Raw genomic sequence first — 13,472 nt, forward strand, 5'->3', positions numbered from 1 at the left:
GTCATGAGCCTATAGGACTGTTGGAATGTTAAAACTATTTACATGAGTTACTCTGATAAACCCTGCAAAGGAAATATATACTCAGTGAGTAGAAGATGAGAAAATGGAGATAGCGATTATAGGGAATTATTTTAAAAAAAACTTGGCAATGATAGAGGGCAAAGCTAGGAAAGATACAGGCTTATTAAGATGGATGCTGGAAGAGCAGAGCTTTTCAAATGGCCCCTTGGAGCTTGCTAAAATGACTGGGAATTTGTTAAAATCCAGATCCCGGCCCCTACCCCAAACTTACTGAAACAGTAACCCCAAGGGACAAGGGACAAAATCTGCATTTTAGAAATAATCTTATATGTATACAACAAAATATATTTCAGCCATAAAAAAGAAGGCTATCCTGCCATTTGTGACAACATCTGAACCTTGAAGGCATTATGCTAAGTGCAGTAAGTCCAACAGAGAAAGGCAAATACTGCTATGATCTCGCTTATTTGTGGAAGCCATAACAAAACAGCTTTGGATACAGAGAACAGATTGGTGGTTACCAGAGGCAGGGGGTGGGAATGGGCAAAATGAGTAAAAGGGATCAGAAGGTACAACTTCCAGTTATAATCTTGGGGATGTAATGTAGATCATGGTGACCATAGTTAATAATACTGTGTCATATATTGCAAAGTTGCTAAGAGTGTACGTCTTAAAAGTCCTCACCACATACATGCAAAAATTATAATTATACATGGTGATTATTATACATGTAATTATACATGGATGTAACTAGACTTATTGTGATGATCATGTCTCAATACATACAAATATCTAATCATTTTGTTGTACACCTGAAACTAATATAATGTTGTATATCAGTTGTACCTCAATAAAAAAATAATTGTTAATAAGTAGATAAATAGAAAAATAGAATCTCTTCCAGGTGATTCTTGTGCACACTGTTTCTAGAGCTTGTTTGGATGCTGATGGGAAGGAGAAAGAGAAGTAGACAATGTGTGGGTTGGGAGGAGAAACCTACTGAAAGGCAGAAAGTGTGGGGTGGGAACCAGAGCCCAGGTTAGAGGGAAAGGATAAAGGTAAAGGGGGAGCAGAGAGGGAGAGAATGGATGGAGATGAGGGAAACTATAGAGATCTGATGGTGGGAAGCTGAGGCAGTGCCTGCTAGCATTTTTGCACACTTGCAACTCCTCTGTATGTGTTATTCCTGTATGTGACATCTGCCTTTCCCAGTGGACTGTGAGATCCTTAAAGGCAGGATGTGTTCCTGCTTTGTTCACTGATTTATCTTCAGATCTAACATGGAGGAAATGTTCCAAAAATATTTGCTGGACAAATACATGTGTGTCATGATGTGATATCCAAGTGACGATGTTATGGGAAAAATAAGCGTGGAAATACAGGACTGGATTTCAGAACAAAGACAGGCTAGAGATGAGTCTGGAAGTCATCTGCAGTAATAATGGTTCAAGCTGAAGGGGTTCACGGAAAGGGAGGAGGAAGAGAATAGAATGTGCAAGACAACAGTCTCCGAGAGACAGTCATTGGGAGGGATCAGAAGGAGGGCACAAGAAACAAATATCAAAGGAAAAAGAAAAAACACCACCCAAAGTCCTTTTGTTCATTCAAACCAGGCCTGTTTCTTTTTTTTTTTTTTTTTGGTTAAATTCAGTTAATTAACATATACTATATTATTAGTTTATTATTTTCCAAGGTAGAAGCCAGTGATTCATCAGTTTTATATAATACCCAGTGATCATTATATCACGTGCTTTCCTTAATGTTCATCACTCGGTTATCCCATCCCCCACCCACTCCCCTCCAGCAACCCTCAGTTTGTTTCCTGTGATTAAGAGTCTCCTTCTTGTTTTATTTTTTCCCTCTCTTGCACTGTGATCCTCTGTTTTGTTTCTTAAATTCCACATATGAGTGAGATCATATTTCATTGATTGACTTTCTCTGATTGACTTATTTCACTCAGCTTAATACACTCTAGTTCTAGCCATGTCATTGCAAATGGCAAGATTTCATTTTTTGATGGCTGAGTAGTATTCCATTGTGTATATATATACTATCTTGTCCATTCTTCTGGGGTATCCATTCATCTGGGTTCTCTCCATAGTTTGGCTATTGTGGACATTGCTGCTATAAACAGTGGGGGTCAAGTGCCCCTTCGGATCACTACATTTATATCTTTGGGGTAAATATCCAGTAGTGCAATTGCTGGGATAGGGTAGCTCTATTCTCAACTTTTTGAGGAACCTCCATAATGTTTTCCAGAGTGGCTGCACCAGCTTGCCTTCCCATCAACAGTGTAGTAGTGTTCCCCTTTCTCTGTGTGCTCGCCAACACCTGTCATTTCCTGACTTATTGATTTTAGCCATTCTGTCTGGTGTGAGGTGGTATCTCATTGTGGTTTGATTTGTATTTCCCTGATGCTGAGGGATGTTGAGCATTTTTTCATGTATCAATTGGCCATCTGGATGTCTTCTTTGAAGAAATATCTGTTCATGTCTTCTGCCCGTTCCTTGACTAGATTATTTGTCCTTTGGGTGTTGGGTTTGAGAAGTGCTTTATAGATTTTGGATACTAGCCCTTTATCTGATACATAATTTGCCAATATCTTGTCCCATTCTGTTGGTTGTCTTTTGGTTTTGTCAGCTGTGTCCTTTGCTGTGCAAAGGCTGTTTATCTTGAAGAAGTCCTAATAGTTCATTTTTGCTTTTGTTTCCTTTGCCTTTGGAGACATGTATAGCAAGAAGTTGCTGTGGCTGAGGTCACAGAGGTTGCTGCCTGTGTTCTCCTCTAGGATTTTGATAGATTCCCATCTCATATTTTTTAAAAAAGATTTTATTTATTTATTTGATAGACAGAGATCACAAGTAGGCAGAGGGGCAGACAGAGAGAGAGGAAGGGAAGCAGGCTCCCTGCTGAGCAGAGAGCCTGATGCAGGGCTTGATCTCAGGACCCTGGGATCATATCCTGAGCCGAAGGCAGAGGCTTTAACTCACTGAGTCACCCAGGCGCTCCCCCCCCCATCTCACATTTAAATCTTTCATCCATTTTGAGTCTATTTTTATATATGGTGTAAAGAAATGGTCCAGAAACAGACACATAGATCAATGGAACAGAATAGAGAAACCAGAAATGGACCCTCACTCTATGGTCAACTAATCTTGGACAATGCAGGAAAGAATGTCCAATGGAAAGGAGTCTCTTCAACAAATGATGCTGGGAAAATTGGACAGTCACATGCAGAAGAATGAAGCTGGACCGTTTTCTTACACCATACACAAAAATAAATCCATGCCTGTTTCTACCAACTCCACACCTACCCTGCCTACTCCCTTGTAGGAGGAATGTAGGCATTCCTTCCTACAGTGGAAATCAAGAGCCTTTATAAGTTATTTGGCATTGCTTTTAATGATTAAAAAGAGAAACTTGAAATTTTGGAGGAGTCTAGGAGAGAAGTCAGGTGAAATGGTTAGGAACATGAGAGCCTGGACTTTTCTTCTCTTCTGGCTAATTTCATCCACAATTCCCGCTACCCTGGGATCTCTGTGGTCCCTCCACATGTGTCTCTATTCAGGAATTCTGAGAGCTTTTCCGGAAGGGATATTTTCATTTCCCTTGGCTTTACTTAGAGTTGGAGCCTAGCTCTAATCAGGAATTAAGGATGTTATAGAAATTGGGATTTTCAAATTAGATACAAAACATTTATCAAACAGCTATACACTCCAGGATTCTAAGGGAAAATCAAAACAAAGCTGCTATTCATGTTCCTGCTTACAGCTGAAGGTTGGAGGGAGAGGAGAAAGTGGATTCACTGCAAGGTGAAGTTGAGGGCCACAGTCATGGTCACTGGGTGCTAGGGTCAGTACAAACTTTCACAGAACTGGACAAAAAGTTTATTATCTTTCCTTCCAGAAAAAGAATGAGAATATACAAGTAGTGTCTGGGACAGAGACCCTTGTCTCCTCCTGACTTTTTGTGGCCTTCCTGTCCTCTGTGATTGATGGATAATTCATTTACCAAGTCTCAAGACTCTAAAGAGAAGCCACATCAGCGTACAGGAGGCAGGCGATGATTTTCCTCTCCTCATCTTGAAACAATCCATATTGGAAGTTGTTATCTAGAATGCCTGGGTTCTATAGCAGAGGTGGACTGTGAGGGATGAGTTGATGCCTGGAGTCTCACTTGGGACATCAAGTTTCAAAAGCTTGCTAGGGCCAGGGTTATGGGAGGAGTAAATCATCTGGGGTAAGTTCCATGGTAGTAGGGAGCCAGGGACTGAAACAGCTGTTCTCTTGGGTTCTAACACTTGCTCCACAATATGACCGGCCCACTTTCCTGTCTCACTTGGCTATTGCTGTGGGCTTTCTAGTTGCTGCTGCTGGGCAGGTTGGTGTGGGGGAGCCATAACTCTGGGCCCTTCCTCTCCAAGGAGGGACACCTCTGGCACAGGGAGGGAGAGAGAACAAGGGGATCAAACCTGTCAGAGGAAAGGAGAACCACCCTTGGGGCCAGAAGTCAATAAAAACCTGTTTTCTCTGGGGATGTCTCATTTCTGGAGCTGAGGCCTGTGTAGGAGGCAGAAGGGAGAAAAATGAGGGTGACTGGGCCCCAAGTCATTGAATCTTCTTACCATGCCAGCACTCACTGTCCAGGAGCAGGTGTGCTGGCACAGTTAGCTGTGAGAAGAGAATGCCTGGGTGCTGGGAGGGAGGGAGGGTGGAGCACTGTGACCATGAGGCCAGAGAAGGAAACTCAGAAGGCGACAGAGGCTGTCAGGGGTGACCCGGCTCTGTGGGGCCAGAAGAACAAAACTCTGGGAAGTCCAAGGGAATGAAACGGGGACCTGGACTCCAGAAGGAGCTGGATGCTTTCTTGAATAAACTTCAATTACACCATGTTCCTTGGGTGGTCCCTCTAACATCCCATCCATCCAGGTCATGCTGCCAAGTTACACTAAGGGACAGAGTGAAGTTGGATTGGGAGAAAAACTGTTCCCAGGAGCTGTGTGGTTTGAACAGGGTACTTCTCTGAGTTTCAGTTTTGCCACCTGTCAAGTAATAAGAAAGAACTCGTAGAATTATCAGAGGATTGAAGTACATGATGTGAAAGCAAGCGCAGCGCAAACTTTCGTTTTGATTTTTTTTTATTTTTTCATTGTTCCAAGATTCATTGTTTATGCACCACACCCAGTGCTCCATGCAATACGTTTTATTACCAATGGTGTGCGAATAGAAGGAAACGCTTGGTGTAGGAAGCGCAAGCCAGGAACCGTACCCCTCGGAGAGCCGAGGGCTGTGCTGACTTGAACCAGAGGCAAGGTTCAGCTGGTGGCCTTGTGTTGTCCAAGGCAGCCTGCAGGGTGCTGGGACAGAAGGGGTGACCCCAGGGTGGGGGTGCCAGCTGTGAACCACTGATCTGCTCAATTACTGAGCAAGATCCAAGAACTTCAAGCCAAGTGGAGCCTAGAGGGAAGAGGGGAGGGCCACATACTCAGGGACCCCAGAATCTCCACTGCTTTAGTCCCTTGTGCCGCACCCCTGATCCTGGCCAGCCCTGACTAGGCTCATCTCTCTGCCTTCGCACCTGGTGCCCACCTCAGCTCTAGGGGTCTTGAGCACTGATCTCTCCTGGGGGTGTCTGGGTGGGGCATTACATTAAACTTGTGAGGAGGGAGCCATTCCCTCCTTACCGCTCATTATGTAATTTTCTCTAATGAGAGCGTGTCAGAGGATTTCCCCCTAGATTTCAAAGTGAGCCTTAGTAGCAGAGGAGAGAAGTGGGAAAGGAGACAATCAACCTCTTTGCTGGGGCCCACAGTCCCTGGTGAGTTTATAGAGTCCTCTACTCCCCAATGTACACCTTGTGACCCCTAGTGCTCCATTTGGGTGCCTTGTCAGGCTGGATGTTTGGCCCTCTCGGGCATGGGTGTGGGGGTGGGAAGCTGTGTTCTTGCTTGGTTTTGTTTTGTTTTTTAAATTAGGGTCCAAGCTGGAGAAATTCAATGGTTAGAGGCTAGGGATAGGCGGTATCTTCTTTTCTTCTGAGAAAGAGTGACACTCCTGTCCCGACAGTTGCCACATTCTGAGTTGCCATCTGCCCAGGTGACTAAAAACCTGGCATTCTTGTCCCTTTTTTTTCTCAGGCACTCCACCCTCTTCCAGAACCCAGGTGTCCCTCTCTGCCTCAAGACTATTTCCAGGGACCTAACTCTAGGGTCCCTCTTACATCTGGCATACCAACAATCTGAAATCCAAGCTACAATTCTGCCTTTAGCAGAGCAGAACTCTGGTGGGAGATTCAGAGAGATCCTGAGACCTGAGGACCACCACCTCCCCCAGTCTGGAGTGAACTGTGGCAGATAACTCATAAGTGTCTACATTAGGACTACTGTCCATGGTAGATGTCCAGCTTCCTTCAAATGGGAATGCCAAAAGTAGCAGATATTGACTGCCTTTTGATTCCAAATGAAGTTCAAGTTGGAAGGCCTGTGACAAACTAAATCATATTTCTGCTCAGGAAAGTTTCTGATCTTCCTCTGGTAAGAATGAGAGCCAAGGCTATGTGGATGAGGGTGTTGGTTGGGTGTAGAATGGTTTTATTTTTTTTTTTAAAGATTTTATTTATTTATTTTGACAGACAGAGATCACAAGTAGGCAGAGAGGCAGGCAGAGAGAGAGAGAGGAGGAAGCAGGCTTCCCACTGAGCAGAGAGCCCGATGCGGGGCTCGATCCCAGGACCCTGAGATCACGACCCGAGCCGAAGGCAGCGGCTTAACCCACTGAGCCACCCAGGCACCCCTGTAGAATGGTTTTAGAGCAGGGCTAATGTCCTAACATAAATTTGGGATGTAGTAGTTGCCCATAAATACTGGGTTTAATTCATTAGAATCCTGTTTAATTCTGTGTAATATTGACTTGTGATAACCCTTAATGAATTATGTATTTAATTTTAATTTTCTTATATTGATGTCTCAGGTGACAACTATGCCTTATACTTCTTTATAATCCTCAACAGAATTTATAAAATGTGCTTAGAAATACTTGCTTGTTAACTAACACATTCTCTCTTGTTTTGTCAACATGCAAATGAGCCCAGCAGGAACTCAGGAATGACTCATCTTAGGAGCAATAGAAATTCAACCTCCTCTTCCATGATCCTCCAAAGAATTCTTGTTCTCTACCCACTCCTGATTAAGGTCATCTGTAAGGTCACAGTCAAAGTCAGAAACACCAGCCAGGACTTCTCCCAACTTCTCCCAACTACCAGTAAAATTATGATGTTCTTATTTTACAAATATTTTATACTTTATTATAAATTATATTAATATATATAAATCTATATTATAGATAGAAAGCTATCCATTATCTGTCTTTCCCCCTCTACCAAATCAGTAATAGGCAAAAGGTTTTTAATAAGTTGGAGAGAAAATCCAGATGAGATGCCAACATGGAGGAAAATCAGAATCTGGGGTCAAAGTGTGAGAAGAGAGAGAATGGGGGCAACACAGAAGGTGAGTGACTCCTCCAGTAAAAAGCCTGGACTGGCTTTTGGTAGAACAAATAGGAAAGTAAATGATGAGTGGGGAACACCATCAGGGAAGGCCTGATGGGGATGAATGGGTAACACTGCAGGCCAGACAAAAATCCCTCCCTGCATGCCACCCACAACCCAGCAAGCCAAATCAGCAGGATGCCTACTATAGACATTTAGAAAAATGAAAGGATTCAGGAGGATGAGGTAAGAACCATATGAATGAGAGATATTTATTATCTCAAATTTTCCTTTTTCCCAGGTGTAGAGATAGTGAAGGAAATATTCTCTTTTCTTCTCAGATACTACTTTTTCATTTTAAAAAGGAGGGAGTCAAGTGTCCTAGGAACTCAAAGACAAGCCTGCTTACACAAAAAGTCTAAGTAATAGATAGAAGTATTATAGATTGGTCCTGAAACCCAACTTACAGTCAGATCTGGGACATTGCCTTCTAAGGCCCCCAAACTTGCTTTAGCCAGGCTGCTCCTCCCAAGACTCAGGTAGGTGTCCGGTATTTGTGCCCACCCCATATGTCCATGAAACATCCTTTCATTTTGAAACCATCATCTTCTACAGAGAACACATGCTCATATTATCCATTCTTTCTTTTATATCCGCCAGACTCACATCCTTCTTGCTTTTCTCATCTTTAGACCAGTTTCAATAAGAACACTGCAGATGAAGAGTTAATGCTGTTAACTGCCAGTACTTTGCCCTTCCTGGAGTCCAGGAAATATGAATTGTGAGTCTAATTTCTCATCTTAGGAAGGGCATGGAAGAGCTGGGCACTTTCTAAAGAATCACCGTGGGGAAGCGATCTGGCCTGTGCCGAGAGTCTGCTGCTCCATCAGGTAGACTGGATAGGAATTAGGGCCCCCATCATTCTCTGGGTCACTATGCTCCTTGTTCTGTATCAGTGCATGCCGTGTTTTTGTCATATAGGAGACCTGTTATTAGGAGAAAGGAAGAATGAGTTTCATCTGCTGTGCCATTTGCTTTCCTCAATACCCATAATCCTTTGACTCTATTCTTCCTGACCCTAGACCTTTAGCTTCATCCTTTCTCAAGATTCCATCCAAACCTTGATCCTTATTCCAGCCCCAGATCCCATGCATTAAGTCCCAGACTTCTCCAACTCCCTCCTCTGTCCAATTTTTCCTATCCTAATATCCCCTATTCTCACATTCCAGATTCTTTCTCCAACCCCCAATTTTTCCCTATTCTACGTCCTTTTTTTCTCAGCCACAGACTTCTCTCCAATGTCATTGTTCATGTCACATGCCTCACTGTCTTTCCCCCACAGTTTCCACCACCACCACCCCTTTATTACCATCCCCCACCACCACTACCGACCATGCCTCTTTTTCTGAGCTAATTACTCCCTCTGGTTCAGATCCATAATCTCTTGTCAACTCCCTATCTCATGGGTTCGTTCCCCTGTACCATCCCTCTTCCTTACCAAAAAGATAAGGCCAAGGAACACGAGGAAGAGAATTACAGCCACCAGGACCACAATAACTATGGCCCATGCAGGGAATGAATCATTCTCGCTCATTCCGCCAGTATGAAGACCTCTGTGTGAGCCATCTTTGTCTTGATATGGATGGCTTTTGTTGCCCAGGGTCTCTGATATGGTGAAACTAAGCTCCATATGAGATGTGGTAAGTGTAAAAGAACCGATGGGCACCTCATGGGTAATATCCTTTTTATTTGAACCAGGAGAAGTATTAGTGACAGATTGGTCATGTTTTGTAGATTTGGCTGGAGTTCTTGTAATCCTCTCATTGGCTTGGGTGATCTTCTCCGCATGGTCCTTGGTCCCTTCTAGGGCTCCTGTGGTCTTCCCCGCATCTTCCATGGAAGTTTCTGGTGCTCTTGTGGTCTTTCCATTGGCTAGGGTGTTCCTGTCCACATGGTCCTTGGACCCTTCCAGGGTTTCTGTGGTCTTCCTGTTGGCTAAGGTGGTCTTCTGTCCACGGTCTTTGGACCCTTCCAGGGTTTCTGTGGTCTTCTCCGCATCATCTGTGGACCCTTCTGAGGCTCTTGTGGTCTTCCCACTGGCTAGGGTGGTCTTCTTTCCATGGTCCTTGGACCCTTCCAGGGCTCCTGTGGTCTTCCCTGCATCTTCTGTGGACCCTTCTGGGGCTCTTGTTGTCTTCCTGTTGGCTACTGTGGTCTTCTCCACATGGTCCTTAGACCCTTCTAGGGCTCCTGTGGTCTTCCCCACATCATCCGTGGACCCTTCTGGGGCTCTTGTGGTCTTCCCGTTGGCTAGGGTGGTCTTCTGTCCACGGTCCTTGGACCCTTCCAGGGCTCCTGTGTTCTTCCCCACATCTTCTGTGGACCCTTCTGGGGCTCTTGTGGTCTTTCTGTTGGCTACGGTGGTCTTCTGTCCACGGTCCTTAGACCCTTCTAGGGCTCCTGTGGTCTTCCCCGCATCTTCCATGGACCTTTCTAGGGCTCTTGTAGTCTTCCCGTTGGCTGTCTTCTCCCCATGGCCCTTGGACACTTGTGGGGCTCTCGTGGTCTTCCCACTGGCTAGGGTGGTCTTCTCTCCATGGTCCTTGGGCCCTTCCAGGGCTCCTGTGGTCTTCCCTGCATCTTCTGTGGACCCTTCTGGGGCTCTTGTTGTCTTCCTGTTGGCTACTGTGGTCTTCTCCACATGGTCCTTAGACCCTTCTAGGGCTCCTGTGGTCTTCCCCACATCGTACGTGGACCCTTCTGGGGCTCTTGTGGTCTTCCCGTTGGCTAGGGTGGTCTTCTCTCCATGGTCCTTGGACCCTTCCAGGGCTCCTGTGGTCTTCCCCACATCTTCCGTGGACCCTTCTAGGGCTCCTGTGGTCTTCCTCACATCTTCCATGGACCCTTCTGGGGCTCTTGTGGTCTTCCCACTGGCTAGCGTGGTCTCCGTATGGTCTTTGGACCCTTCTAGGGCCCCTGTGGTCTTCCCTGCTTCATCTGTGGACCATTCTGGGGCTCTTGTGATCTTCCCATTGGCTAGCGTGGTCTTCTGTCCACGGTCCTTGGACCCTTCCAGGGCTCCTGTGGTTTTCCCCGCATCTTCCGTGGACGCCTCTGGGGTTCTTGTGGTCTTTCGGTTGGCTAAGGTGGTCTTCTCCCCACGGTCCTTGGACCCGTCTAGGGCTCCTGTGGTCTTCCCCGCATCTTCCGTGGACCCTTCTGGGGCTCTTGTGGTCTTCCCGTTGGCTAGCGTGGTCCTTTCCCCTTGGTCCTTGGACCCTTCCAGGGCTCCTGTGGTCTTCCCCGCATCTTCCATGGACCCTTCTGGGGCTTTCGTGGTCTTCCCACTGGCTAGGGTGGTCTTCTCCTCACGGTCATTGGATCCTTCTCGGGCTCCTGTGGTCTTCCCCACATTTTCCATGGACCCTTCTGGGGCTTTCATGGTCTTCCCACTGGCTAGGGTGGTCTTCTCACCACGGTTGTTGGATCCTTCCAGGGCTCCTGTGGTCTTCCGCCCATCTTCCGTGGACCCTTCTGGGGTTCTTGTGGTCTTTTGGTTGGCTAAGGTGGTCTTCTCCCCACGGTCCTTGGACTCTTCTAGGGTTCCTGTGGTCTTCCCCACATTTTCCGTGGATTCTTCTGGGGCTCTTGTGGTCTTCCCGTTGGCTAGGGTGGGCTTCTCTCCACGGTCCTTGGACCCTTCTATGGCTCTTGTAGTCTTCCCCACATTTTCCGTGGATTCTTCTGGGGCTCTTGTGGTCTTCCCATTGGCTAGGGTGGGCTTCTCTCCACGGTCCTTAGACCCTTCTATGGCTCTTGTGGTCTTCCCCGTGTCTTCTGTGGACCCTTCTGGGGCTCTTGTGGTCTTCCTGTTGGCTAGGGTGGTCCTCTCCCCATGGTCCTTGGACTCTTCCGGGGCTCCTGTGATCTTCCCTGCATCTTCCGTGGGCCTTTCTGGGGCTCTCATGGTCTTCCCACTGACTAGGGTGGTCTTCTCCCCACGGCCGTTGGACCCTTCTAGGGCCTCTGTGGTCTTCCCCGCATCTCCCGTGGACCTTTCTGGGGCTTCTGTGATCTTCCCCACATCTTCTGTGGACCTTTCTGGGGCTTTTGTGGTCTTCCCGTTGGCTAGGGTGGTCCTCTCCCCATGGTCCTTGGACCCTTCCAGGGCTCCTGTGGTCTTCCCCCCATCTTCCATGGACCCTTCTAGGGTTCTTGTGATCTTTTGGTTGGCTAAGGTGGTCTTCTCCCCATGGTCCTTGGACTCTTCTAGGGCTCCTGTGGTCTTCCCCGCATTTTCTGTGGACCTGTCTGGGGTTCTTGTGGTCTTCCCGTTGGCTAGGGTGGGCTTCTCTCCACGGTCCTTAGAACCTTCTAGGGCTCCTGTGGTCTTCCCCGTGTCTTCCGTGGGCCTTTCTGGGGCTCTTGTGGTCTTCCCGTTGGCTAGGGTGGTCTTCTCTCCACGGTCCTTAGACTGTTCTAGGGCTTCTGTGGTCTTCCCCCCATCTTCCATGGACCCTTCTGGGGTTCTTGTGGTCTTTTGGTTGGCTAAGGTGGTCTTCTCCCCATGGTTCTTGGACCCTTCCAGGGCTCCTGTGGTCTTCCCCGCATCTTCTGTGGACCTTTCTGGGGCTCTTGTGGTCTTCCCACTGGCTAGGGTGGTCTTCTCCTCATGGTCTTTGGACCCTTCTAGGGCTCCTGTGGTCTTCCCCTCATCTTCTGTGGACCCTTCTGGGGCTCTTGTAGTCTTCCCTTTGGCTAGCGTGGTCTTCTCTCCATGGTCCTTGGACCCTTCCAGGGCTCCTGTGGTCTTCCCCGCATCTTCCGTGGACCCTTCTGGCACTCTTGTGGCCTTTCTCTTGGCTAGGGTGGTCTTCTCCACATGGGTCTTGGACCCTTCCAGGGCTCCTGTGGTTTTCCCCACATCAGCTGTGGACCTTTCTGGGGCTTTCGTGGTCTTCCTGCTCGACAGAGTGCTGCTCTGTCCATGTTTCTTGGTGTTATCTTGGGTTGTTGTGATTGTCTTATCAGTTGATTTGGTCCCTTCTCCATGTTTTGTAGACTCTGCTGGAACTCCTGTGTTCTTCCTATAAAGCAATGTGGCCCCTCTTCCATGTTCCAGTGATTTTTCTAGTGATCTTGTGATATGTAAATGAGCTGATGTGATCCCATCTCTAAGTGTTGCTGGTACTGGTGTATTATTCTCAGTGGCTGATGTACTCCTGTTTATGGGTTCTGTAGTCTTCATCTCAGTCTTGCCTGCGGGAACTGTGGTTCTGGAACTAGGAGATGTTTCGTGATCCTCAGCTCCTTTTGACCTTTCTGGGGTTCTTTTAATCTCATGTGATACCTTTGTGGTTGTTTTGCTTTTGCCTGAGGAGGAATTAGGTATTTCATTGCTCTCTGGACTGACCAAGTTGTGGACAGGACTTATGATCTTGTGTGAAGCAGTGCTTTTACTGTTTAAAGTAATGTTGGTGTTTCTTGAAGGTGTTACAGTTTGATGTTGGTTTCCTGTATCCATTTTCTGTATGTTGGGCTTGCGGCAAGCTCTTTTGTTCCTGGGTGCTGGGACTAGATCTTTTGTACCAGACACTCCTTTATGTGTGTTAGTAGAGTCAGTAGTATTAAGAGAGCGTACATTCTGGACATTTGGGTCTTTTCCTTGATTGCTGGGGTTTTTCCCAGAAGTAGGAAGAACTATATGATGACTTGTAGAGTTTTGGGAATTACCTGTAGGTTTGTAAATTGGTTTGAAATTGTGTGTAGTATTGCAATGACGTTTTAGCTTATGGGTTTCTGTAGATTTACTGATGTCTAGAAGGCTGTGGCCTGAATGAAGAGAAGTATGATCAGAGGGTGTACTATAAACAAGGCCTGAAGTAGAAGGGATCAAATGATCAGGTGCTGGGGATTCACCGGTTTTCTGAAATCTTTGAATAGCACCTGTGAAGGAAGAGAGGCAA

The sequence above is a fragment of the Meles meles genome, chromosome 5, assembly GCF_922984935.1.
Source record: "Meles meles chromosome 5, mMelMel3.1 paternal haplotype, whole genome shotgun sequence".
Taxonomy (NCBI): domain Eukaryota; kingdom Metazoa; phylum Chordata; class Mammalia; order Carnivora; family Mustelidae; genus Meles; species Meles meles.